The 26,861-nt window shown below is 42.8% G+C and overlaps 1 protein-coding gene and 1 long non-coding RNA gene across 5 annotated transcripts in view; one reads left to right on the top strand and one right to left on the bottom strand.

Moving 5' to 3' along the window:
* SASH1 (SAM and SH3 domain containing 1) overlaps positions 1 to 26,861 on the top strand; it is a 317,210-nt gene that overhangs the window by 172,357 nt on the left and 117,992 nt on the right. The gene's annotated exons all lie outside the window — the stretch shown is intronic.
* Positions 13,149 to 25,110, bottom strand: LOC109304384. Its single transcript, XR_002099380.1, has 3 exons — positions 24,905 to 25,110; positions 24,113 to 24,196; positions 13,149 to 13,907 (listed from the first exon to the last, which is right to left on the bottom strand). It is a non-coding gene; the product is annotated as an uncharacterized LOC109304384 (long non-coding RNA).

Below are 26,861 nucleotides of genomic sequence, written 5' to 3'. Positions count from 1 at the left end.
AAAAAAAAAAAAAAAAAAAAAAAAAGAAGCCAACCAATGACAAAGTTAGTACCTAAAAATGCTGGCTTATTGGATCCTATACTGGATCTCCTCATTAATGTTGGTCTTCTTTGAGAGATGGCTGCTGAGGTATGCAAAGTGTTCAATGTTCTCCAGCTCCTGTCCATCAATGAGGATCTTTACCAGGGAGTGGGTCTGGCCCAGAACAGGCTGGTGAAGCATCTTTGTTTTCCGATGTTAAAGGTCAATCCAAAGCAGTGGTATGCTTGTGAGAAGCAGTTAAGAGCTGTTTGTTGGTCCTCTTCAGTATGTGCAATGACAGCGCAATCATCGGCATACTGACGTTCTACAATAGAGGCTGAAGTAACTTTGGTATTGGCATGGAGGCAGGAGAGATTGAAAAGGTTCCCATCCATCCTGTGTTCACTGCTGATGCCATATGGGAGGCAGTCATGAATGCGCATCTTGATGACTGTAAGAAAGAAGGAAAAGAAGATTGGTGCAGTCACGCTTGATGCCAGTTTGAATGGCTAAGGGCTCTGTAGCTGAGCCATTACATATGATGGAGGCAGTCATCTGGTCATGAAGGAATGTTAGGGTGGTGATAAATTTCCCTGGGCAGCCAAACTTTCATAAGATCTTCCATACAGCCTCACAGTTAACCGAGTCGAAGGTTTTGGCCAAATCATCATGATCACGACATCAGGACTTGAACAAAGCTCCTATTATGCAAGGCTATGGTAATCCCAATTCTTTTCTAACGCTGTGAAGCTTGAGTGACGTCCAGGGCCCACCTAAAAAATCTGGAACAACATCACCAGCCCTACCTCCAGAAGATCCAGAAGTGGGAGGATAGTCTCCCCAAAGTCAGTGTCCTCTTTGATGCTAACACCACCAGTATGGAAGCATTGATTATTCAACATGAGTTGCAGTGGACAGGGCTTTATGTGCACAGGTCTGATGTACGTTTACCTAAACAACTGCTATATTCCTACCTCAGCCAAGGGCAAAGGACACAAGGGGCCAGAGGAAATGCTTCAAGGGCACTCAAGGCAAACGTTTAAGAAGCGTGGCATTGACACCATGGATTGGGAAAAACTAGCTTGGGACAGGGCTACATGGTGATGCCTAGTGGGAGAAAGCACATCTTACTAGAAACGGAAGGAAAGGAAACAAGACTGGGAAATGCATGGTCTGACTCTGGCAACTTGCCACAGGCGATGGTTAAAGGGAGCTTTGGCAGTTGCCAGAAAATCTGGGGCTCTAGGATCAGCCTTCTTAGCCATCAGTACCCATTTACAACCGTTTACTTGATTTGTGGGAGTGAGCATCCTCGACCATGAGGGATCATTGCCCCTGCCACCTTGTAAATGAATAACAACTCTGTAGCTGGTTTCTATCCAGCTTTAATTTGAATGTGTGGCAGGGCCCTTAAGTCCAGGACACAGTATTTATGCTTGCCTTTTATGGCATAATAGTGATTTATAAACTAAAAGAATATTTGCCTAGTGAGTGAAGTGGACCTCTAATCACTTCCACCTCATATTTCTCCCAGCTATAGGAGTTGGCCCAAATATTACAAATCTTGATTCTCTCAAATATCTGAATCTTAGAGCTACAGCTAGTACTCCAAAATAGGACCTGAGAAATACCCAGATGGCAGAGGTGAAACAATGTTTCTCTAGGTGAAACCAAAGCATAATTGCTATGAAGCATAATTTCAGTTTGATGAATAGTTTTAATCCTGAAGCTCCAATTCATGAGAGTAGAACTGCACTTCCAAAGTTTTGCACTAAGTGGGGACGTCACACTTATGAGTTTTGGATGTTTATATTTATTTTCAAAGCACTTTTCTACTCCAAAAATTAGAGAGCTAACTATAGCTATGGAGTTATGCTAAACATATGACTTGGCTAGACTACATAAACAGCTCCATGAGAGGCAACTAAATTACATCTGTTTACTGTGGCCTTTGCTAACTTTGTTCTTTTAATATAGTCAACATGAAAACAATCAAATGCTCCCGTCTGCATCAGCCTCTCGCACCATTCTCTTAGAAGTCCACAGTTACCTAGCATTATGTCTCCACAAATTAATCTCATTAAAACCTGTTGGCAGTGCACAGCATGCTAGAACTCATGCTTCTGTTTTATGAGCAAGCAAGAATAGATTTCCCCCCCCACCTTTTTAAAGCTACAGGTAGGCACAGACCTGTGGTTAGTAACCAGGGGATTCATCTGGATTTCAGCAAACGCCATTGTGGATGTCAGAAACAAATTCCTTACATTCATGACATGGCTTTCATGGAGACTAATGCCAAACCTTGAAATAAGTTAATTCATAAGAACTTTTAGTAGGTTTTACAAGCATCAATGAATTTTTCTCCCATGCAGGAGATGTAGAAAATTGATGTGGGTTTACTTAGGGGTATCAGCCAGTGGAGACCAACAGCAGTTGTCAGGGTATAAAATATTTTTTGTTTAGTATCCACTGTACTCATTGGGCCAAATTATCTTTCAACTCATAAATCAAGTATATGAGTATCATGCCTCATGAATGAGCCAAACAAATACTGAGTCCTAGAACTAAAGTCTATTTGTAGCTTGCTGTAGCTGGGAGGGAAGGTCCTCTCTGCACATCTGCATAGCTTTGTACATCTGTATGCTTCTGTACATCTGCATGCCTTTGCTACCTGAGAACCCTCCTGTGAGGGATTTTGTGCTTACTGTCTTGAGAGGGACCATCTCAGTGATGCTCTTAAAAGTTTTCTGTTGTTGACTGAAGTTAACACAGAAGCTTACCACATACAGAGAAATTAGCCTTGTTCATTGGTCTGACCTAAAATTGGGTGCTACCCAAGAAGAGGGAGTGAAGTGGAAGGGCTTAAAACAAGGCATGAAATCATGAAAATTCTTTAGAGCAAAGTAACTGTCAATACCTCTGAAACCCGGCAGGCACAAACTTTTATATCCAAGTAAATAAATCAAGATACAGAGGGCTCTAGTGACTTGCTTAAGAAAATGCAGCTGCTTAGTAACAGAGCTGGAGATAGAAATTGGTGGGGTCTTTATTTCCAGGTTCCCAGTCTAAAAGCCAGCCCACAAGGTGTTTTATGGGTTCAGTGGGAGATCCCTTTAGCTTCTGTGATCTTTTTTCTTTTAAACAAGTATTTTTTGTCACTGCAACAGACAATTCTCCATTTTTTACATTGAATATGGCATTAGGCATGCCACAAGCATTTTGTTGCATCATGAAGAACAGATGCAAACCATCGTTGCTTATTTTTGGTTATGATCGCTTGAGTTTCTATTTTTTATAGGCTCCTAATTCCTAGAGAGATGAGCAGAATCCTACTGCCAGAGCACATTAACGTAATTAAAAAGCACGTGGGGTTTTTTGGCATTGTTAGATAAAGATAACACATCTCAGTTGTGCACTGTTGTATAGAACTGTTTCAGCAGGGAAAAGGTTGCATTTCCCATCTGAAATTACAGTTTCTATGTAATAATACATTTTAAAATATAACAAATGAGCAGTGTCTAGCTGAATGTGTCCCCCATATTCATCAGCTCCAAAGGGTCTGAGGCATGGAACCAGCATGTTCCACCCTCCTACTAGTCCCTGTGTTCTCCTTTGCTCCTGTAATTTTCTCTGGGCTCCTGCTCCATCAGCCAGGAGAGGAGAAGTAAAAAGCAAAATGATGGGTTGGAACCTTTGTGTCATATCAGGATGATTTTATTTTCATGACTAAGATGGTTCATACAGTCTTTATCTTGCAGCTGTATTGTCTTCTGGTTGAGACTCAGAATGGGAAGTACTAGGAATACGTAGCTCATAACACGTGCATGGTCATCCCATAAGTGAACAGGACCTCCTGAGGGTTTTCTCTCATTCTACATCTATAGAAAAAAATCCTTAGGTTCGTTTAGAAGCTGGCACAATTTACATAGGAAGTAATATCTCTGAAAAGCAAAAGTTTACCTTTGAGATGAATTGGGCGCTAAGAAATGGCAGGTGCAATACAGAGGAAACCCTCTAGATGAGCATCTACCTCGTATTTCTCTAAGAACAGGACCTTAAAAACTACAGCCCATGGGTCAGATCATGGAGCCATTCCTTCTAGCCTGCAGGCTACTAGCAGACCAGGGAATCTGGGGTGGGGCCTGTAGGATCCTGGGCTATCAGGCCCCATTGGGCATGGCCTCTGGCAGCAAGCGCTGTGCCCATACGCTCTCATTTGGCCCATGGCCACTTACTTTATTGCCTCCATCACTGGCCTGACCACCTTTGCTTGTGCCACCTCTGCTGCCTCTTACCCTAGCTCTGGCACTGCCACTGCCACTACCACATCTGACTCTGGCCTGCAAGGAAATCCCCAGTCCATATCTAGCCAAGGGCAAAAGATGAATTTGACACCCTGGCCTTAGAAGAACATTATTTCCTGTCTCACCTACATACATTTCAAATCCTAGAGGTGGGTGGTGTCCACAACTTTACACTTGTGTTTCTTTGTGCTGCCTGCTTGAGGGAGATGGAGTCAAGCGGGACACTATGAAAGCAAGAGAAACACCTCGGGGTGCAGGGGAGGTGGGGAAAGAGAGACGCAGCGAGAGAGACTCTGAAACAAATTTTGCACCAAGGCCCCTAGTATTCCAGGGACCTTTTTTTTAAAAGTTCATTATCACTTGCACTGTTGGGCAAGAGTCCTGAGTTTGTATAACAAAACACTAAAGCGCGCACAATTCCTGTAAGAATGATTCCCAAAATACTGGCTCAAACAAAGAATTCATGCTTTTAAAAGTCCCGCCACTTGACATTCCTTCTTTCAGTGAATTGAAAACTGACTTACAGCACTCTAACTAGATGGCTTGAGATGATAGAAAGGGATGGTAAGGCCAGCATTTGCCAGTGTTAGAGAAACCAAAGACGTGCAAAGAAAGCAAATACAATTACTAACAAACAAGCAAGGCCACGGTATGTTAGGAGAGCAGTTTTATAGCTGGTATCTTGCATTGCCAGCAAAGGGATTATGGAGTGGGAGCTGATCTACGGAGATAATCTCACGTTTTAGTACCCAAACAGCAGTGGCAGCATTCTGAACCCTGTGTAGGCACTTCAAGGCTTTGTCAGGGAGGCCAACACCAAAAGAATTGCAAGAATCTGTCTACATAGTTATAAAACATGCACTATCACGTTGTGTTGAAGATGTTTCTTAATCCAGCAGTATCTGAGGGATGGTAAATAAGTGAACGTTGTTCATTTAAACCCCTACGCTGTTCTATTGATGTTATTAACAACCCTCCAGTCTAGCTGATAACAGAAAAGACATTTTTAATTACTGTTAAATGTTAAGAGCAAGGATACAGAATCCTGCTTTACATGCTATTGGTGAGATGTTTCTTTTCAGTTTTAGAAAACCTACTGTTGTTTAAACATGGAATTCTGCTTTGATGCATTCATTGCCTTGTATTGCTTAAAGTCAGATTGCAATGGGCATTGTGATAGGACTGGACAACATAGAAATTAAATGCAAATGATTGATCTAGTCTACTATCATTATCCAAGCTGAGTGACATGGTAACAAATAACAGAAATGGTTATTTGTGTCACCCTTGAAAGTTGTTTTACCTCTACTGCTAATGTAATTAAAGACAACTGATCTGTTTTGAACCATTCTTTGGCTAATGGTATCACTTTAAATAAGGAAGTGAGCCAATTGCAGCATTGCTATTTCTTTGGTACTTGGGGTTCATTTTTGGAGGGGCCAAGGACCTACAGGCCTTTGACTTTAAGAAAAGCTGTTGTAGGTGGATTTGCAGTTTAGCAGGCACAAGATCCTTGTGGAATTTTGACAGCGAGCCACATTGCTCTGTCATTCTCTGAATTTTCATGGATCTACAGGGAATGATGAGTAATGAAACTGCCCCCCAAAATTTTTTAGTCGTTGCTGCCATTCCTGCTGCTTTTGAGCCCTAAAAGATTGCAACCCCTGTGCCCTCTTAACAACTCTGCTGTCTGTACATGTTCTTACATACTGGTGAAAGTGCAGTCACTGGATTTGAATGATGATTCACTTAATCCCTTCCAAACGTTTTAAAAGATCAGGCCATGCTCAAGCAGCTCAGTTACACATGTAGGGACTAGTACTACATAAGCATGAAATCTCTGAGGGGGGGTTTCCTGTAACAAAGTAGGTTCATTTATATAAAAATAATGATGAAACAATTGTACATTGTTCATTGTCTTGTTGTTCTTGTCGCCCCAAAACCTTTGGTGATTTAGGCCCTTGCTCAGTAAAGCACATGAGCACATGCCTAACTGTAAATATGAAAGCACTATTTCCTTCACTGGGATTTAAGCATATGGTTAAATGCTGTGCTGTATTAGGCCCCTCACAAGGTAGAAATTAAAATAAAGTTGTTTTGTAATAAATAGGAATTGAACCAAATATGAACTGAACCCTTACTAGTGGGCTAGTAAGATACAGCAGATATTCAAAGCAGGTCACCTGGGCCACATGGCAGTTTAAGAATTGATGGAAGAGCTATCAAAATTGTCATCAAAATCTGGGCCACATAAGAGTTTAAAAATTGATGGAATAGCTGTCAAAATTGTTTGGTTCCATTCTAGCTGTAAATAACACCCTGCATACTTCAGAACAAGCTTGATCTAAATTACTTAGCAAGACCTCCTGGGGTCTGTGAAAACCTTGTGTACCAGATGGGAGATAGTTTTGCAGCTTTGGAGACATTTAGAAATGCAGTATTTCACTGAATTAAACATGATAACATATTTTACTAAACTAAATCTGATCACTAGCATATCCCCTGGATTTTGTAATTTACAATTAAATTTGCTGTACTGGCTCCTGGGCTTTAGTTTTCCATGTGCTGCACGATTGTGATCTGAAGATATCTATTATCAGAAGGAAGTTGGTAGTTTGGGCAGTGATGGTGTTTATACATGTGCTTGGGGAGGGGATTGAGGTAGGCACTTTTAATTAGAGCCACTCTTAGAGCCACTCTAATTAAAATACCCAGAGGCTCATGTGTATCAGTGTCACCATGCTGAAAAATGGCTGTGGGGGTGCTTTAACTAAAGCTTATTCGATGCTAATTACTGTGCTCCAGCAGACTTGATTAATTGAGTCTGCTGTGATTCCAGAACATTGGAGCAGCACGTGTATAGGCGCCCTGAGGTGTCAGATAATTGGGGCTTCTGGGGCTTGAAAAGTTGTGGGAAGAAATTTGTCCTTATGGGATACACACATAATGTCTATCAAAATTATCATCAGTGAAATAGAGAAATGCTGCTACTAAATTTTGTATTATTAGGATCAGCACCCTGTTGAAATTAACAGGACCAGTGCATCCTTTTCTAAGCTACTGTAATAGAAGCAATTTCATGTTGATTACAGTTGTTCATTTGAAAGGCTTCCTCTATAACCATAAGGACTACTTGTTCTTTAATGAAATACTTGGTTTCATAGTAATGGTAGGGACAAATTCTATAATCATGAAAATGTGGAGCATGTACAGACATTTGGTTTCCTAGGAGAAATTATCCAGGCAGTGATTTAACCTTGGTTGTTCCCAGGTTATTTTTCTCCTAGAACAGCCATTTGTACTCTGGGACAAAAAGCGTGAACACCTGTACACTTGTGGTTTCTCCTGGGAGAGCAGCAAGTCTCCCAGGAGAAATTGTACAATGTCTGTACGCAGAGCCTTGGAGAAAAACTGTGACAAATGAATGCTATGCCTGGATCTGAAGCAAATGTCTTCTCAAAGATGTTTGTCAGCTGCTCTGACACAACCCTGTCAAGAACTTTAACTGAAAGAGAAATGAAAGATGAGGTATTGAGAAGATCCTCCTTTGCAAAATGAAGGCTTCTTCAGTCAAAATGTATTATAGCTCTGTCATCATGATCAGAGCAGACTCATTTTCCAGAAGCCAGATTTACTGTGCATATATGAATACAGTTGAACAAAGGAATTCATATTGAGGACACTCCCCTGTGCAAGCAGTTCTAGGTTGCAAACCCTGGTATTTAAGAACTCTGTTGCAGATGTCTGTACAGCCTTAAACTTTATTTATCTTAGATTTCCCCCATCATGGTAAATTCATTTACTTGAGGGCCTACCAGTAAATTGAGACATGACGTTTAGAAAAGACATTTGCAACAAGAGAATGCTCAGTACTGTAATTCCTTCTATGGCTTTTGCACACTTAATCTTTCTTGATTTGGAGAGGAAATAAAGGACAAGACAAACAAGCCTCCTTTCCACAGTTATTCCTTTAGTTCCTACAGTGTGCAGTTTATGGTATATTCCCTCAGTGCATGTTGTCAACAAAAAAAATAGACACTGAAAATGTTTGGCTGCAAACTTATTGCCAGAACTATTTGACTCCAGAGTATTTTCACTGTTAAACCTTTGAATGCCATTCCCTTTCGGTTGGAATTGAAAATTATTTCTCATAATAATATTGAATTGTTGTTCTTATGAGGTAGATGCTGGCTGCTGAACAACTGATTGACTTGCCATACATCTCTCTCCTCTTGGAATGTAAGGCCTTCACTACACTCCTCTGTCTTTAACTCTCTTGTACTGTAGACTCTCTTCTACCCATTTTGATGGTTCTTAATTCAATCATTGTACATCTCCATCTTTTGTCTGCCCTGGTGCCTCTTACTTTGAGAAATCCAGTTGAATGCCTGCCTGATGGTGACACACATCTTTCCACCATGTGTGTCCCAGCCATGGTTTTTATTTGTTGTTTCTAGTTCCATTGGCTTGCATTTCATCCTTCTCCAGAATGCTTTGCTTGTGACTTTTTCTGGCTGTCCAATGTTAAGGATTTGTCTAAGATAGGTATTTATGAAGATTTGGAGTTTAGGGAGAAGGATCATAATAAGTCTCCAAGTTTCAAGGTCAAACAGTAAAACGGACTTCATACTGATGCTTAAATATGTGCAGTATGGTACAGATGGCAAAGTTTCGGTTTCCTTACATTTATTCAGAATTGTAAAGGCATATCCATTTTTTGCAAAGGCATATCCTTCTAATATTAATGTCTTCACTTGTTCCATCCATTTTTGTTTAGGATGCTGCCACAATATGTGAAGGGTCAGGCTGCTTCTGTACCGGCCCTAGACATTGTTATTGATACAGTATTTCTTGTAGGGTAATTCCATTGGTGCTAATTTAGAATCACTTGAATTGACCCTGAAGCAACTATTCTCCTGAGTGTGGAGGGACAGGTGTGTTTGGTATGGGAGGAAAAGAGCCTTTCACTTCAGTGATTTAAACCTAGCTTAAATCAGGAGTAAATCATTAGCATTTGGTGGCTGTTGGGTGGGCTGTATGAGACTAATTGGTTCTTTCAGCCTGGTTCCCAGTAGGCAGTGGTCCACTACAAATGCACAAAATCTCACCAAGATCAGTGTTAGCACCCTCGTTCAAAATTTTAGCAGAGAGACCAGGGTGGGCCTGGAAATAAGGTATTTCTCTGCCTACAAGTGGGCCCTCAACACAAAAGTGAAGGCACATTTGCAGGATAGTTGACAGAATGTTGTCATTGCTCTGATCCCAAGTGCATTCTGTGTATATGACTGCCAATTATGCATATTGAATTTATGTAATTTTTTTTACATGAGACGTGGGCCATTACAACACTGTAATGTCATTATCCCTGCTCTGAATATATAGTTGAAGATTGTACCTTTAAGAAATAAGGTTGTTTTTTTTTTATTGATCAATTCTAACCACCAGCACCTGAGCAGATCTGACTAAACAATAGTGTGAGTCAGACAAATACTAAGCTTGTGCAACCTAAGGTATAGAGAGCCTTTGATGTAACACAGAATTCCTGACCATTTAAAACATGTGGGTTACTCTGGGCATATGAGTCTCTGCTTTGTTTTTGATTCTTTGGTTTTTGCTTTGTCTTTGTGCATCATCCTCAAAGCAAAACACTGCATTAATGATTATGGAAGGGCAGGTTGATGGAGGAAATAGAAACTAGAAAATACATTGCAACTGCACTTTTGGAAGTCAGGTCAAGTCAAGCCAGTTCCAAGGCTACACTGGCCATTGGGGCACCTTTGATTATAGCAATAACTTTCTTCCCTTCTTCCTGGTCTTTTGCAATCCTTGTACAATCAGTCAGTTTTAATCCCGTCCAGTTGTTGATGTTGGTAGTCCAGCTCATCCTAGGTCTTCCTCTTCTTCGGCCATCCACAGCATTCTGCAGCATGGTATTTGTAAGGGTGCTGGTCCTTCTTGTTACATGTCCAAACCACTGCATCTTTCTTCTTCTGATTTCGAATACAGTTTGTATTCGCAGACTTCTTGTCTTATCTGTCTGGCTTTTCGGAGTAAAATGCTCTAAAATAATCAAATGATGCAAAGGTATTTTAAGAACATACAAAAACTGCTTGTATAGGTAAATACTATACACATATAAATATAATCCTCCAGTCTGTTGTAAAAAGCAGTCACAGATTATTTTCTGGCAGCAGCAATGATTGTCCTCTTTGCAGATTCCTTAGGTTTTAAATTAAATTTTTTCTGAGGTTCAAGCACCATTAAAGTTGGTATGCCAGTGTTATGTAGTTTGTTATTTCTCAGGTGTTCTTAATGGAGGATGACATCCATTCATTCCCCAGCAAGTACCTTGTTGTTTCTAAAAGATCCTAATAGAATCAGTAAGGAAATAAACACCGTACTGTATATAAAAAAGATTCAATTTAGACCCAAACCCTGTATTTCTCTATTCAAACCTGCTTCGAAAGAGTGTAGCATCTGTATGATTCCCTTGTGCTTGAAGGGAGAAGAGGCAGCCTGCAGAGATCGCACAGGCCTAAACCACGCCATAGAGGATGCTATAACTTCTGGTAATTATTCCTCCTCCCCAGCCAGCTTCCTACAGAATGTCCCTTCTCAATGCCTGTTGCTTGGTGCTTTGAGCAAGGGAGAAGATTTGGACCCTCCTGCATAGCTGTGAATCCCCAGTGTTGTTATTTGCTACCTATTAAGCCTTTGGAAATCTCCCTGAAGTCCATATTAATTAGCTTGCTGCTGCCTTGCTTGGCAGGTGTATCAGGTAAAAAGGACCTTTTGCCTCGTGCACCAGATATACCACAGAAGCTTCTTTGTGAATTTTCAGTGGAAGAGCTGAACATCAAAGGAACGTGCCCGAGCACTGCAGCTGTCCTGGAAGAAGGCCCAGCAGTAAGAATGGTTAATTGCATGTTCTGAAACTCTTCCATTAATCTCAGCAGCAGCAGCTTCGCTGATAATCTTGGAGATGCTAAATGGCATTGTCATGTCACTACCTTTCTAAGAACAATGATGGATCAGTAATGGTCCATCACTGAATGGCTCAAAATTGACACTGCAGCATTTTGAACTCTTACTGATGGTTACTGTGTTTGTCACAAAGGTAGCTAAAGAATGCATGGTCATAACCTCTCTGACTAGCTTTTGAATTCAGAAGGCAAATCCAGGAGGTTATTATTGCTGATGGTATAGCTGGAGAGAGCTATGGTAAAATATATGCAGATCATTATTTTTAAAGATATCAAACAAAGAGCTGTGAAAATATCTGTAGAAAATGGTTGGCTCTGTGCTTACCTCGTGGTACCTGCTACTTTTCATGGTGGTTAGAGAATAGAAAAGCCATTTAGTGTGCTGCTACTGACTTATTATCAGAGTTGAGGGGTTAGGAGTGGGCCTGAGCATTTGATCCCCAAGGCATGATTATTCGCAGAGGCGAATAATCACTTCCCATGAGCAGCTGGCAAGGCTCCTACTGAGGTAGCCCATTATGCCGTTAGCTGTCTTTGCATTAAAGGGCACACTGTTGGCTCATATACAGCTTATTGTCCACTCTAATCCCCAGGACCTTTTCTACAGAACAGCTGTTTAGCCAGCAGGCCAGCGGTGCGTGGGATTGATCCGTTCTAAGTGCAGATCTTTGCACGTGTCCTTATTGAATTTCATGAGATTTCTTTTGGTACAACCCTCCAGGTGTTTGAGGTCACTCTGAATCCTAGTCCTATCCTCCAACCTATCTACTACTCCATCTTTTCCATTCCACACCCCTCTCCAACACCAGGGTTCTCCATTTACTGGCCTGAAAAGGTACATAATTATTGCCAAGCTAGTATACTATTATACCAGAAGGTGTTCAAGGCTACCATAAATCACAAACCAAGTTAAAGCTGCTGGATGTACTGAGACAATTTCATTTAGGCTAGTAGTGCTCAACCTTTTGGGCACATGGACCAGATGAGTGGCCCAGAGCCTTTCTACTGGCCAGATTGGGCTGTGGGGCCCAGAACTGCACCTTCCCTTTCCCCAGGTGCCAGGATTGGACCCAGGGGGCTGACACCAACCCTTCCCACCCCTTGTGCACCAGGATTGGGTCCCAGGGGACCAACAGTGTCACCTCCTACATTTCCTCCAACTAGGATTGGGTCCCTAGGGGCTGGCACAACCCCCTCTTGTTCTCCCCCCCCCCATGGGTTTTGGGGAGCTGCCACCTCTCCCTCCTGCTTCCTTATACCAGGATTATGTTGAAGGGGGATGCCATCACCCCCTTCTGCACCCGTTGTGTTGGCGCAGGTCCCAGGGAGCCAGCACAACCCCTTCCCAGTTCCCCACACCGGGACTGGGTTGTGGGGCCTGGCACCACCTCCACTCAGCCCTGTGTGCTGGGATTGGGCACTGGATCCAGTGTGCAGTGCCCAGGGCTTCCTTTAGGTCTGGCAATTTGGCAGCAAGGGAGTAGTGGCACCACTTTCCTGCTGCCAAATTTCTGAACCCATGGGGAACCCCACAGGTCAAATGATACGGCACTACAGGCCAGAGGTTGAGCCTCCCCCCACCCCCCACCTTGATTTAGGCTACATACAAGGAAAATTAAATGCCTCTTATAGTGATAAACGGAACAGTAGATGTCATTACCCGAAGCTGAACATTAGACATGTGAGCAGAGGGATTTTGTTGCAGATCAATTGCAAATACAAGGGCTAGGGTGTCAGATGGGCGCAGGTGTATGGGTCTATGTATGAGACGGCCGAAAGCGGTAAGAAAGGCAGAGGAGGTTCTTTGGGTAAATCCGATATCTTTTATTAGACCAACTCAAATAGTTGGGAAAATTCTTCTTAGCAAGCTTTCGGGCACAAACACCCTTTGTCAGGCTGAGGAAGAAAAGGAATGGTGAGCATGACCCAGGAAGAAACCCAAGGATCAGATCTGGGTCCAGGACTTGCAAGAAAGGCTAACTTGAATGTGTGAGCGAGGAAGTCTGCTGTTTGTTCCTACTGTGTTCAGGAAACAGGACGTTGTGTACATTCTGTGTATATAAACAAAGAAAATAGCACTCATTCCTCCTCCTGTGGAAAACAGCCTAGCAAGGCCCCCAGCCATTGGCAAAAAAACCCCAAAGCAAGAAGCAGCAAAACTGTGCATCAGAGTTAAGGTGCCCTGGACTGATGTGCTCCTCAGCTAATAGTGAAGCTGTACTGGTTGATACTAACTGAGGATTTGACCCAAAATCTCTTATCAACGAAGGCTGCATATTAAAATGTAAAGAGAGAAGCGCTAATTTGAAAGTCCCTTTGTAAATAACAAAGAGACTTCTCCCTAGCAGGGTTGCTGCAGTGCATGCAGACTAACAATTTGTGCCCTAATCCTCTCTTGCATTAATCTTGTTAATTTGCTTTCAGCACTCCAGCTAGAGAAGTTGCCCTCATTTTTTTAAGACCTTGAAGTTAGCATCCCAACAGCAAAGACTCTCCCATCCCTGCAGGTACAGATGAACCAGTTCAGTGTCACACTCTGGGAAAAGAGTTGGTATTCTCTGTTCTCCATCTTCAGTTTCAAACATATGATTTCATTTGCCTGTAGAGGAAGGAGAACCAGCTTGATTTGAAACAGTTGCAGTTATTCTTATTATAAATTGCTAAGTCCCGGCTCAAATATTTGATGTTAGTAAAATGAAAGTTTCCTTTACTGAGTAAAAGCAATTGGGAAATGTTTCTTTCCTGCTTAGTTTGCCTTTCATATGGAATATGGAGGTTTTTTCCTAGGTTTAATAAAATATGCAGTGCTAGAGAGTGTTTTCTTTTTAAGTCAGTTCCATGGTTGCTGATCTAAGATTGTATGATTATGAGATTTTTCAAAACTCTACTGGTCCTGGTTCTCATTTACACTCTGGCTTCTTTCCACAGCCAGAACAATATAAATAGGAAAGGGGCCCAACAACATATTTATCTAATGCTGCACATCAGTGAGTAATAAAATATACAAATACCTCATAATATCATAGCTTTCCAAATAGTGTATTTCCGTGGCAGACTGAAGTCAGGAGTCACTAACAAGGAACTTAAGTAGATTTAAAAAAAATTAAACTGTACTTCCAGCTGAAGAGAAAGTACATACTGAATCTGCAAAATTACAAAGAAATGAATTTCAATGTGGTCTGCTGTGCCTTTTACCAGCAAAGAGTAGAGTTCAGGCTTTCTCTGTAGGCCCTTGGCCTTTGTTTGTTTGCTTGCTTCTCACAACCGATGGTGTTTTAAGCTCCTAAAACAGAGCAAGAAGCAAAAGTTTTCCCATGCTCGTGATGTTATAAGTTCACCTGACATGGAAAGAAGGACCTTAATTTCACAAAACAAAAGAAAAAAATTTAGGTTTTAAATTTATTTTTGTTCTGTGTCAGATCATGGTTTCAAATTAGACCATTGGAAATTTTTCAAAAAGACAAGCCCCCTCAGCTATTGAGCCATTCTTTTTCTCTCTCCCCTGTTGTACCCAATTCATTTTCATAAATAATCCATCGCTCATTAGGCATGAGAAAGAGACTGGCCCTAGGGCCAAAAATTCTCTCTTGATATTTTGACCCAAACATCTATGCTGGACCTGAGAAACCTTTCTGTAAAGATTTTTGTTGGAACTGATATATCAGTTATATAAAAGTGAGGTCATCAACTGCATCTGAAGAAATGAAAAACCCTAAACTCTGGTCTGAGCAGGCAAGTACAGAATGACCTAATATTTCGTTTTTTTTTAAAAATGGAGGATGCCTAAGATGCATGAAGTGTTTATACATCTAGCTTTGGGTCCAGATTTCTCACAAATACAATTCTGTACTTTTCCTTAAAGATAAAGATAATCCTGATATCAGGATTGTGGGATTGGGGTTTGCATTTATTTTCACGTTTGACTCATGCTGATATGCTAATCTCCAGAGAGTAAATACAGAAAAACATTTAATTTTACCACTACAACAAAGTACCTATTGTGATGGAAAGGTTCAGTTTGGTTTAGTTTCCTGAATTTAGGAAACTTATTTTCAGGAACTTAGACTAAAATAATGGGCACAAAATTTGATTTGCATTAAAAATATTAATATATTTATATCATATTATATCATTCTTCAGTGGTGCAGTTAATATGACCTGTAACAGATTTCCCCATACCTATAAATGTGGGAGCTGGTACTACCATTAGAACAGCAGTTCACAAAGCTTTGTTCTTGCTGTAATTACAGGCTTGATTCCTGTTTACACCCATACAAAGAAATCTAAGTTTTTAGTGGATGTTGCTCATTTCTACTTTGTCTACTCCAGATCTCACTTATCCAGGACCTTAGTTGTTCAGAAGCTTTAAAGAGAATATGACCTACTTCCTTTATGTATGTCTTGAGCTCCAGCTACCTTCAAGTAAACCTTGGATGTTTGCTTTTTTGTACCACGTGAAGCAAGATGGTTTGCTAAGGTATTTGCTAAAGAACAGAGTAAGCAGTGGTGCAACAGGGAGGCTACTTAGAGAAATGCATAATCGTTTCAGTAGTAAATGGGCTGCTTACAAATCCCCAGGATTTCAACATGCATATTAAATGGGTGTTACAGATTACATTCAGTTAGCAAACTTGGCTTTAGTAATTTACAGAGTAGGTCATCATCTGAAGCCTAATGCAAAGAAGGGATGGTTATTGGCATGTGAGAGCATAAAACACATCATCAATAGGAGTATATAACATATGGAGAAGCTGGGTCTGCCAGTGTTTCCATCATTACCCTGTTTGGAAGGGTTTATAACAGATTTAGAAGTCTACTTGAAGGAAATATTTGGCATTGGAGTTAGCCTGAGCTTCTCTCTTTCTAGACTGACCAAAGTAGAAGGTTTTTGTCACTTTTTGTAAGTTGTATAGTTAGAAAAATGATGAACAGGAGATTCAGTGCCCATGTTAGATAAGTGATTTGTTTTGAAAGTGGTAGCTAGAGGACATAACTTGTGTATAACATGATTTAGTGCAGTGGTGCCCAAACTTTTGCTCAGTGGGCCAGAATGACGGTGCCCAGTCTGTCCTTGGGCCAGATCCAGCCGGTGCTCCCAATCCAGCAAGGGCATGGTGGGCACCATCTGGCTGTGGAGGGTGTGAGGAGGGAGCAATCCAGCTGCAACGCAGCCCCACAGGAGAAAGCTTGACCTAGCCCCATGGAGAGGAAAGGGGGTCTGCCTTGGTCCTGGGAGGGAAAGGGGTCATGGTCAGGGCCCATCCCAGCACCACAAGGGGAAGGGGGTATGGCTCAGCCCCAATGGGAGAGAACAGGGCATGGCATGGCCAGGCCCTGGGAAGGAAGTGGGCATGACAATGCCCCAACCTGGCCCTGCAGGGGGGGGGAGGGGGTGTGATCAGGCCCAATGGGAGGGAAGGAAGCATGGCTGGGCTGCAACAAGTTGCATGGGAGAAAGCAGGTGTGGCAGCCCCAATGGGAGGCAAGAGAACATGGCCCAGCCCTGCAGGTTCCAACCTGGGAGGAAAGGGAACATGGCCTACCCCCAGTCCGGAAGTAGGAGGGAAGCTTGGCTACTACCAGCCACATGGGAAGTGTATTTTGGGGATTGGCAGGGGGAGGGTGGCTGTATTGATGGCCACTGTTCCCCTATTGATACAATTCTGGATCAATGGAGATCCCTGTGGGCCAGATGAGATTGCTCTGCAGGCTGCATTTGGCCCATGGGCTGAGAACCCCGGTCTAGTGCAGTGGTTGGCAATCTCCGGCCTGCCAACTGGATCCAGTCTACAAATGTGGGGCTTTGGTAACATTCAGCAGTGAGGGCTTCTTCTATCTCACAGTGGGGAGAAGCAGTGGGAGGTGGGAAGCTTCCCCATGCTCTGGTGAGGAGGAGTGGCAGCAGATGGGTCCTATCCTGCTCCTCGCTCCCAGCTTCTGATCCACGCCGAGTCATTTTGGCTCACAGTCTGAAAAGGTTGCCAACTGCTGGTCTAGTGGTTTTCGTATTTCAAAGGGCAAAGAAATTTTTGTTCTAAACTATAGACTTACAGAAAAAGGTGCAAACAAATAATTTTTAAAAATTATATGTAATTAACTTGTAGAATGAACAAACATCAATAACACGCTTGGTATTTTCCACTAAGAAATTTAGAAGTGGGGCAGTAACTCTCTTCTTCCTTTTGCTTTTCATTCTTAATTTTTGCCCCAGCAGGTGAAATGAAGCATTAGGAGGGTTGGAGGTTTACACTGATGCACTGCATTCCCAGCTCTTTATAAAGATATATTTTATCCAGCTGTTGGCTGACACACTTTGTATGAAGTGCCTTGGCAACCTCTGCCCTATTTCTAGGCATCTATTCACATTTGCTTTAGTGAGAAAATCAAAAAATGGATGGTCATTTTTAAAGAGAAATTAAAGGTAGGTAAGAAGGAAGGTTTTGTCTATACCTAGGCATCTATTGCCCACATCCCACCACGCATAATTTTAATCTGGACCACCTTTGGCAATCTCTTCTGAGGGGCCAATTATTAAATGGACACAGAATTGAAATAATTTCTCCAGTTTGGGTTGGAGTCTCATAAGCTGAGTAGTACAGAAGAATGTGCACTTTCCTGGCCTAGTTGTTTGTGTTCAGTGCAGTTTTACAGCAGCTATACCATGCAAACTAAAGAGACCTTTCCTTCCTACGTTTCTTGCCGTGTCTCTCACCTCCACCCAAGTCCCTTCTATCCTTTTCAGAATAAAGCCTAGACTGTTCATTTTTACTCTTATAACTCTGCACATAGCTTTGGCTCTACCACTCTTATCTGTTCACTCTCTAGCTCTCCTCATGTCCTTTCTGCTCATCGATTTCATAGACATTAGGGTTGGAAGGGACCTTGAAAGGCCATCGAGTCCAGCCCCCGCCCTAGGGGCAGGAAGTCAGCTGGGATCAAAGGATCCCAACAAGATAAACATTCAAATGTCTCTTAAAGGAGTCCAGAGTAGGTGCTTGCACCACCTCTGGAGGCAGTCTGTTCTAGGCCTTGGGGGCTCAGACAGTAAAGAAGTTCTTCCTTATGTCCAGTCTGAAACGGTCTTGGAGGAGTTTGTAACCATTTGACCTTGGCATCCCTTGGGGCGCTCTTGTGAACAGGCGTTCCCCCAGATTCTGACATACACCTCTTATATACTTATAGGCAGCTACCAGGTCCCCCCTGAGCCTGCACTTTTCCAAGCTGAAGAGTCCCATGGCTCTCAGCCTTTCTTCATAAGGCCTGTTTGCCTGCCCTCTGATCATGCCCATGGCTCTTCTCTGGACTCTCTCAAGCTTCTACACATCCTTTTTAAATTGTGGAGCCCATGCAGTACTCCAGCTGCGGCTTCACCGAGGTCAAGTACAACGGGTGGATGACACCCTAGGATGTGCTTGAGAAGCATCTATGGATGCAAGCCAGAGTTTTGCTCACTTTACCAGCTGTGACATCGCATTGGTGGCTCATATTCATCTTGTGGTCAATCATGACCCACAAGTCCTTTTCAGCCATGGTGCTAGCAAGCATAGCATTGTCAACCTTATAAGTATGCTGTGGGGTTTTTTTTCCCTGGGGTGGAGTATCTTGCATTTTTCGGTGTTGAACACCATCAGGTTTTCTTCCGCCCATTTTCTGAGCCTGCCTAAGTCGGCCTGAATCACTATCCTGTCCTTAGGTGAGGACACTTTACCCCAAAGTTTGGTGTCATTGGCGAACTTGGCCAGTCCACTTCTGACACCAGTGTCCACATTGTTAATGAAGACGTTAAAGAGTATAGGCCCAAGGACGGAGTCTTGGGGGACCCCACTGGTCACAGCGCACCATGATGTTTGACTTCCATTGACTACCGCTCTCTGGGTCCAACCTTGGAGCCAATTCCCCAGCCATTGGACTGAGATAATAGCTGAGGCTGCAGTTGGGCAGTTTTTTCATGAGATGATCATAGGACACCAGATCAAAGGCTTTTTAAAAATCAAGATATACGACGTCAGTCTATTCTCCCTTGTCAAGGTGATAGGTCACCTGGTCGTAGAAGGAGATGAGATTGGTCAGGCAAGACCTACCCGCAGCAAACCCGTGCTGGCTGTCCCTCAGGATGTTGCCATCAGCCAGTTTGTCAAGAATGGTCTCTTTGATAATTTTTTCCAAGATCTTCCCCGGGATAGAGGTCTGGCTGATAGTCCTGTAGTTCCCCGGATCTACTTTCTTCCCTCTCTTGAAGGCAGGCACCACAGTGGCCTTCTTCCAGTCTTCAGGCACTTCACCAGAGCGCTACAAGTTCTCTAAGATCCAGGCCAGTGGCTGAGCTATGATGCCTGCCAACGCCTTAAGTACCCTGGGGTGTAAACTGTCTCAGCCAGCTGACTTGAAGGTGTCCAGCCTCTCAAGGGGGTCCTTGACATGGTGTACATTGAAGGAAAACAATTCTCCCTCACCCTGGCCCTCCAATCCCATATTGAGCAGGGCTGTCCCTTGGGACTGGTGAAAAACTGACACAAAATACCCGTTAAGCAAGTTGGCTTTTTCCTGGGCGTCAGTTGTCCCATATGGTTTAGCAAGGGTCCAGTGTTATCCTTGCTTTTCCACTGGCTCCCCCCTATCAAAAAAATGACTTTGTATTGTCTTTGATTTGTGTAGCCAGTTGTTCAGTCGTAGCCTTGGCTTTCCTGATTCGCTCCCTACAGGTCCAGACCAGTGCAGAATACTCCTGCTTTGAGGTGGATCCAGTCTTCCATCCTTTATAGGTCTTTCTTTTTAGACGCAGGAGGTCCACAAGTTCCCTGCAGAGCCAAGGGGGCTGCTGCGCCCTTTTGCTGCCTTTCCTCCGAGATGGGATAGACATTGCTTGTGCTTTCAGGATTGATCCCTTGAGGAGCAGCCACTCATCCTGAACTCCCCTCCCCTTCGGGTCATGGTCCCTTAGGGCCTCGCCAACAAGTCTCCTGAGCTTGTCAAAGTCGGCTTTCCTGAAGTCAAGGACTTCTGCATTGCTGACTGACTTGCCAACTTTATGGTGAAGGTGATCAACTCATGGTCACTGTTTCCCAGCTTCCCTTCGATCATTAGGTCACTGATTAGATCATTCCCTGTTGTCAGTACCAGGTTGAGCAGCGTTTTGCCTCTCATCAGTCCAAAGATTTCTTGTGTCAGATAGGGCTCATCCGTGCACATGAGGAAGTTTTGCGACTGTTCGGATTTGGCCGAGTGCTCTTCCCACGAGATGTCTCACATCCTACTCTCCTCACCCACCTCACTGTATTGCTCCTTCTGTGTTTTCCTCCTCTCTCTTTCTTGCCTTTTAAAATTTGGCTTCCTGCCGCCCTGAGTGGCATGTCCTTCTTCCAGTGTCATAAATACCTGACTGTCTTTTTTTTTCAGTCAGACTCAAAATCTGCTTCTTTCACTTTGTTTTCCATCATTACCCTTCCTTAGCAAAGATGTCTCCATCCTCTTGTATGCATAAAAAATCTTGCTTGGATAGCGATATGTTTTTAGGACGTGAAGAAACCACACCCCAAACTAACATAGCTGTGCCAACAAAAGCTGTAGGGTAGGTACAGCTATGTCAACAAGAAATCCTTTTACTGATTGAAGACTGTTTCATTTGAGCACCTGGTATAAACCCTACTGGCAATAGAGCTGCTGTGTCCCAACAAGAAGCTTTAACTGTGATATGAGCAAACCCTCTGAGGTATAGACAAAACCTTCCTTTTTACCTACCTTTAATCTCTCTTTTAAAATGACCATCATTTATTTGATTTTCTCACTTAAGTAACTGTGAATAATGTTCTTATTTTGGTCCTCATCTCTCCTTTCCATAAAAGGAACATACTTTTCTTCATGTTCTCTGTGCGTGTATGCACATCCATGTGTGTGAGTGGCACAGAGAAAAAGAGAAAGAAATACCAGTAGGTCCTTACTTATTATTTATGAGCTTAAATGCTTGCAGGTATAGGGACCTTTGTCTTTTTAAATCTTTATAAAACACAATGGAATATCATAGAGCTCTAAAGATCTAGCAGTTGCTGCTATAATTATTCATTTTCTTCAGTGTTGCTGTTCAAAAAATGTCAGTGCTTACCCACGTTGAACAAAATAAAATATTTGGAGCAACATACGACAGAAAAAACTACTATAGTTTTGTTTTGGAAATAGAAAAGAACGTTATACAGCTTTGTCGTTGTATATGAAACATTACATTTTCAGATTTCAGTTTTAGAGAGGGTTTACCCCAAACTGAGGGGGGGGAATTCTGTTAATATACAAATAGACACTTGAGTATTATAACAGTGTATTTCATTTCCACTTCCTTGTGAAAGCACTTTTGGTCAACCATTAAACTGTGTCTGTGTTGATACATGTGCCAGTGAGGTACCGGCTAAAGGGCTGTTGTTTCATGCTTGGAAAAAGTATTCACATGTTTGAGATTCCAGGTTTTAACCAGTCCTCCTCCATGCCTCATTTCTAGACTCCAGCATTTTACTGTTGCTGCAGAGTGTTATCACTTACTACATGTCAGCTCTGGCTGTAACATGCAAGAATAATGGGGCGGAAAGTCTCTACTGCTACCGTAATGGCTAAAAGGATGGGCTAGGGAATGCAATTTGAAACTCAAAATGGAGCCTTTGCTTATCAGAGCCATTGGAAACTCACTGAACTGGTTAATTCCCTCAAACAAACACTTGCTGAGTGCATTAACCACTGGGATAGTTCTTTTATTTATTTATTTTGATCAGTGACCCATGGTTAGCAACTTGTTGGCATTACCTATTTAACACCTGGGTACCTATGCTGCGGCTGCGAGCAATGTTTGTTACAGCCTTCTCTAGTGCCTCTGAAGAGGGTGGAACATAACCTGAGGCAGAAGAATCTGAACAGAATAGTTGACGTCAAGAGTTCTGATTTACCAGTTGTCTTTTGAACATGACTTGGAAGCTAGGCTATAAATGTCAGCACATGTTCAAATCAAGCAGTATGAAGAGCATTAGAGAGAGAATGCTTTAGATCGTGTACAGAATGGTGTAGAATAGTGGAAACTGCTTTAGGCCTAGGCACTGGCTTGGAGAGATCATCTGTGGAATTATCATTTATGTATCACCCAAGTACATCTGTGTCTTTAGTCCTCTCTTTATACTAGTTATGTCCCCAGTAGCTTCCTATATCTCTTTCTGTACAATAGCAGTTTCATGTTGCTTAGCTGTGGTTAGGATATTTGTTGCCTTTAGCTTTTTGGGTCTCATCTACAGCAAGACCTATAATTGCCACGGAGTACAGCTCTACTGGTGTATGTTACCCAAGGCTCATAAGGGGCTCAAGCTTATTTCTGTCACTGAGGGTTAGAGGCCATAGTGATAAAAATGTGTGAACTTTATGGAAGCTGATGGTCTGAATGATAGGGCCAAAACCCCCATGTCCTAATTTGCACTATAAAGTGTTGTTGGTAGAACTCCAGTTCTGCTGGCAGAACCTTGCGTGCATCCACACCCTGAATTCCTCTGCAGGGACAAAACCCTCCTTTCTGTCAGCAAAATTGTACCATCTCTCTTGAGTCGGGTGAGGCTTCTGCTGCCACCCAGCCCACGGTGAAAGACACAGTGAAAACATTCCTGCCTTTCTGGCCACTGCCATGGTCCCTTCCACAGCTGGTGCTTCCCTGGATGCGCTTTGACAGCACAGCTGCTAAGGAGAGTCACAGGGAGTTGCCAAAAGCACGTAGCTGTTCACATGCTGCGGTTGGCTTTGCGGTGTTCTGGCAGCAGATTGAGGACAGTATAGAGGTCTAACTATAGGAGCCCTTCCAGCTGAATGTCTCTTTGGCAAAGAAGAGTGCAATTTCAGGAGTGCTCTTGTGCAAGGGAAGGAGGCTCTGGACTGTAGCAAGAGATTATTGATCTTCATGGGCACAGCTCTATGAACGGCTGCTTTCTGTGTATACTTCCTTATTAAAATAATAAAGTCCGTAATCAGACAGAACAGGAACATGCGACTTATGTCCTGCGGGTTGGATTCATCTGATAGAGATGGGTCATCTGTAGGGTAGCCATCATAGAGGACAGCCCAGTTGTCCTCTGTCCTCTATTGATACAAAACCAGATGCCTTTATGTCCTGTTTTTCTCTTGACAAAGGACAGAGTAGGAGAAAACTGGAATGTGCTCTGTGATGGCCACCCTAGTCATCTGGCCCATGGGGGCTCATTGCCTTGGCTACCAGGGCCCCTACCAGCAGCAGGATTAATCCCGGCAGCATTGCTTCAGCATTGCTCCAGAATCCAAGGAGTTAGCACCACTCACTTCCATCTGCCTCCCTCCCACTACCAAATCTTGCCACCAAAATCAGGGTTTGGGTCACTAAAATCAGTGGCAGGAGAAAAGAGGAGTGAGCAGTAGTGGTATTAACTTCCCTGTGTTCTGGAGACAGGTTGAAACAGTGACTCTCACAGGTGAAGGGGTGAACACTGTCGCTTCTGGGTCCTGCCATTTGGATCCAGCCTGCAAGATGCCGTATGATCCAGGTTCAGCCTGCAGAATCAAACAAGTTTGACACCCATGGAATAGAGAATTTCTCTGCATGTTCTGTGTTGAACTGGACCCCACTGGGAAAACAAAGATAGGTAAATAGATAAGCATTGCCTGCTTCACATTCTTAGAGCTTGGGCTAGAGATTTAGATACCACAACAGATCAGCTACATGTACTATCAGGTCTACTGTCCTCTCATCAGCAATGGCATGATACTTAGTAAGAAGTTGGGGTGGGGGAACTCAAAGTCCTCAAACCCATAACTCACCTAGACAGTTGTGCAGTGTGTGTGACAAAAGACTCTTTTTCCTGAGATGAACAGTTGGAAACCTGAAGCTTGAGCTTCCAGTCTCTGTTGGTACATTTACAAATCACAGTTTCAATTATAACAAAAGCCTTTCAAATGATCTCCTATTACTAGCACACAGGGATTCTGTGTGGTACAATCCCTGCCCAGTGTGGTACAGTCCTTTTCAGTGTAATTCAATATTTGTTGCTTCTTGCATTGCAGTGAAAGACATTTTCAAAACAGAGTACAGAAAGGACAGGAGATGTAAGGCAGGAGTGAAGTGCATGCTAAGCTACCAGCACAGCCTCCCTGCATCCCAAGCCTGACTTCAGGCAGTGTTTTTGAGGGCTGCTCTTGCAAGCATCCATGTCAAAACCAAAGCCTCCTTTGCCTTTAGTGGTGAGGGATTACATCTCGTAGGAGTGCTAATTTTTAAAAAGGAAGAATAAAGTCTTTCTAAAAGACATGCTCTGGTTCAACCAGAAAGTACACACTTGATGCAGAAATCACTGGGTAAAATTTTCTGGCAGAATATCAGACTAGATAATCACATTGGTCCCCTCTGGCTTTGAAAACTGTGCGTCAGCATCCATGATGCACCAGATTTGCAAAGGAATTAAGGGGGTTAGCCATACCTTATGCGCCGAAGGGATGAGGGTGTAAGCCAACCCTTCCTATCCTGGGCTGCTCTGAGAATTGGACCTTATTTAAATTGCTACAGTGGCTGCCACATTACTCCCTAAAATTGCTGCAGTATTGTGGAACTCTGACCTCAGCACATCCAGTAAACCAGGGTTTGTGAAGAGATCCTCTGAGGTCAGCCTTGTGAGTGTCTTCTGAAATGTCTACATGGCGTTAATCCTCCCCTTCTGGAACTGGGACTCTTTACATTCCTCTGCCACTTTTCATTTACCTGTTGTAAAGGGGCCAGAGTAAGGAGGGAAGTCAGTGTAGAACCCACTATTCAAAGCACGATCGTATTTCCTTGAACAGAGCTATATAGGATGTTTAAAGATTTGGTACAAATTTAAGAAGTTTAGACAAGTGACTTTCCGTAAACCAATGTTTGTAAAGTAATTTGCAGCACTAGAGGTTAATCAAAACTAGAACCAGCCTTACAGAATTCGGACTTTTTATTTTTTACAAAATAAGCCCGTGATCTTGCAACAGGAGCTACATACCAGGGTCCATAACAGGGCCATGGCCTAAATAAGTAAAAACTATCCCTGCCTGGGATAGCCATGAAAATCTTTTACTTCTCAGCAGCCTGGAGCAAAGGTACCATTTTGTTCTAATTAGGAATGTGAGGGTGTTTGGATTATGATGATACAGAGCCATCCTAGTTATTTGCTTTCAGATGTTACAAGGGACAAGTGTAGCCTTAGAGGCTGGGTAGGGAAGTCAGCTGACAGAGTAAAAAAGAGAAGAGAAGGAGAATATGTACTGCCAGTTTCTTTGTAACACAGGATGCAGCTGGCCATTTCCCTAGGAGATTGGAAATAAAACAACATTTCCGCCTATTGCAGTTTACCATTTTACGGTCAACTTGAATCAGAAGGAATCTCCCTTCAAGTGTCAGGAACTGGGATGTGGTATTGTAAATGATGATTTAAAAAAACATACTCTTTATAAGCACTGTATTCAGCAGGTGCTTTCTTCAGAAAGCAAGTAAATAATGAAAAACCTGCTGAGAAGTGAGGAACTAATGTACCATATCCACACAATGGGTTCTACTTTCTGGCCACATGCTGCTTTAGGATGCCGTGGTTGGTAAAATGTCCTGTGTTTTTGTCTCTGCGATGGTAGTTGGAAGAAAAGCATTTGGCATGAATGAGCTGTGTTCTAAGTAGGTGTACTGCTGTTCGATGGCTTGCTTCCTTCCGTCCCTCCTTGGCCTTCAGGTCCGGAGAAGGCTGGAGGAGAAAGGAGCGCATAAGGGTTTTCAGTAGTGTTTCTGTAGTATTGTCAGCTGAACAGCTTTTTAGCTTTCAGTTTAGTAGAAGGGAGACTCCTGTACATGAAAAATGGGAGTCATGAAGAAGCAGTGACGGGGAATAAGGACACAGAGGATTTTCCAGGATTCCCTGATTCCAAGTCTTTGATTTTTGCATTCCTAACCTTGTTATATTTGCAGAGAATCCTGGTCCAAATTTAACTCCTATTAAAGTAATGAAGAGACTCCCACTAACATTAATAGTGAACAAATCTATAAGAATGTAAGAGCATAAGAACTGCCATGTATGGGGTCAGATCATAGGTCCATCTTGACCGATATCCTGTGTTACACAGTGTCAGATAGTGAATGCTGAAAGGAATAGTGAACTGGTATGATCAGGGTTTTTTCCCCCTGTTCCTCTCCCATTTGCAGCATCCAGCACTTAAGCTCTAGGAAGTCCTAGGAAATTCAGAACTTCTATCTTAACTCCCATGCTCAATAGCTGCTGATGCTCCCTTCCTCCAAGAATTTGTCCAATCCCTTTTTGAATCTGGCTAAACTGTCGGCTTCCACAACTGGTGGTGGCAGCGAGTTCCACACTTTATTAACCTACTATGTGAAAAAGAACTTCCTTTCGTTTGTTTGAAACTTTACTACCTACTAGTTTCCTTTTATGTCCCCTAGATTTTGTACTGGGGGGAGAGAGTAAATAATAAATCCCTATTTACTTTGCCATTTAGTATTTTGTATGCCCTTATCGTGCCCTGCCTCAAGCGTCTTGTTTCTAGCCTC

Source organism: Gavialis gangeticus, unplaced genomic scaffold, assembly GCF_001723915.1.
Source record: "Gavialis gangeticus isolate Ggan-Ray unplaced genomic scaffold, GavGan_comp1, whole genome shotgun sequence".
Taxonomy (NCBI): domain Eukaryota; kingdom Metazoa; phylum Chordata; order Crocodylia; family Gavialidae; genus Gavialis; species Gavialis gangeticus.
This window is presented reverse-complemented; position numbering and strand designations above follow the sequence as displayed.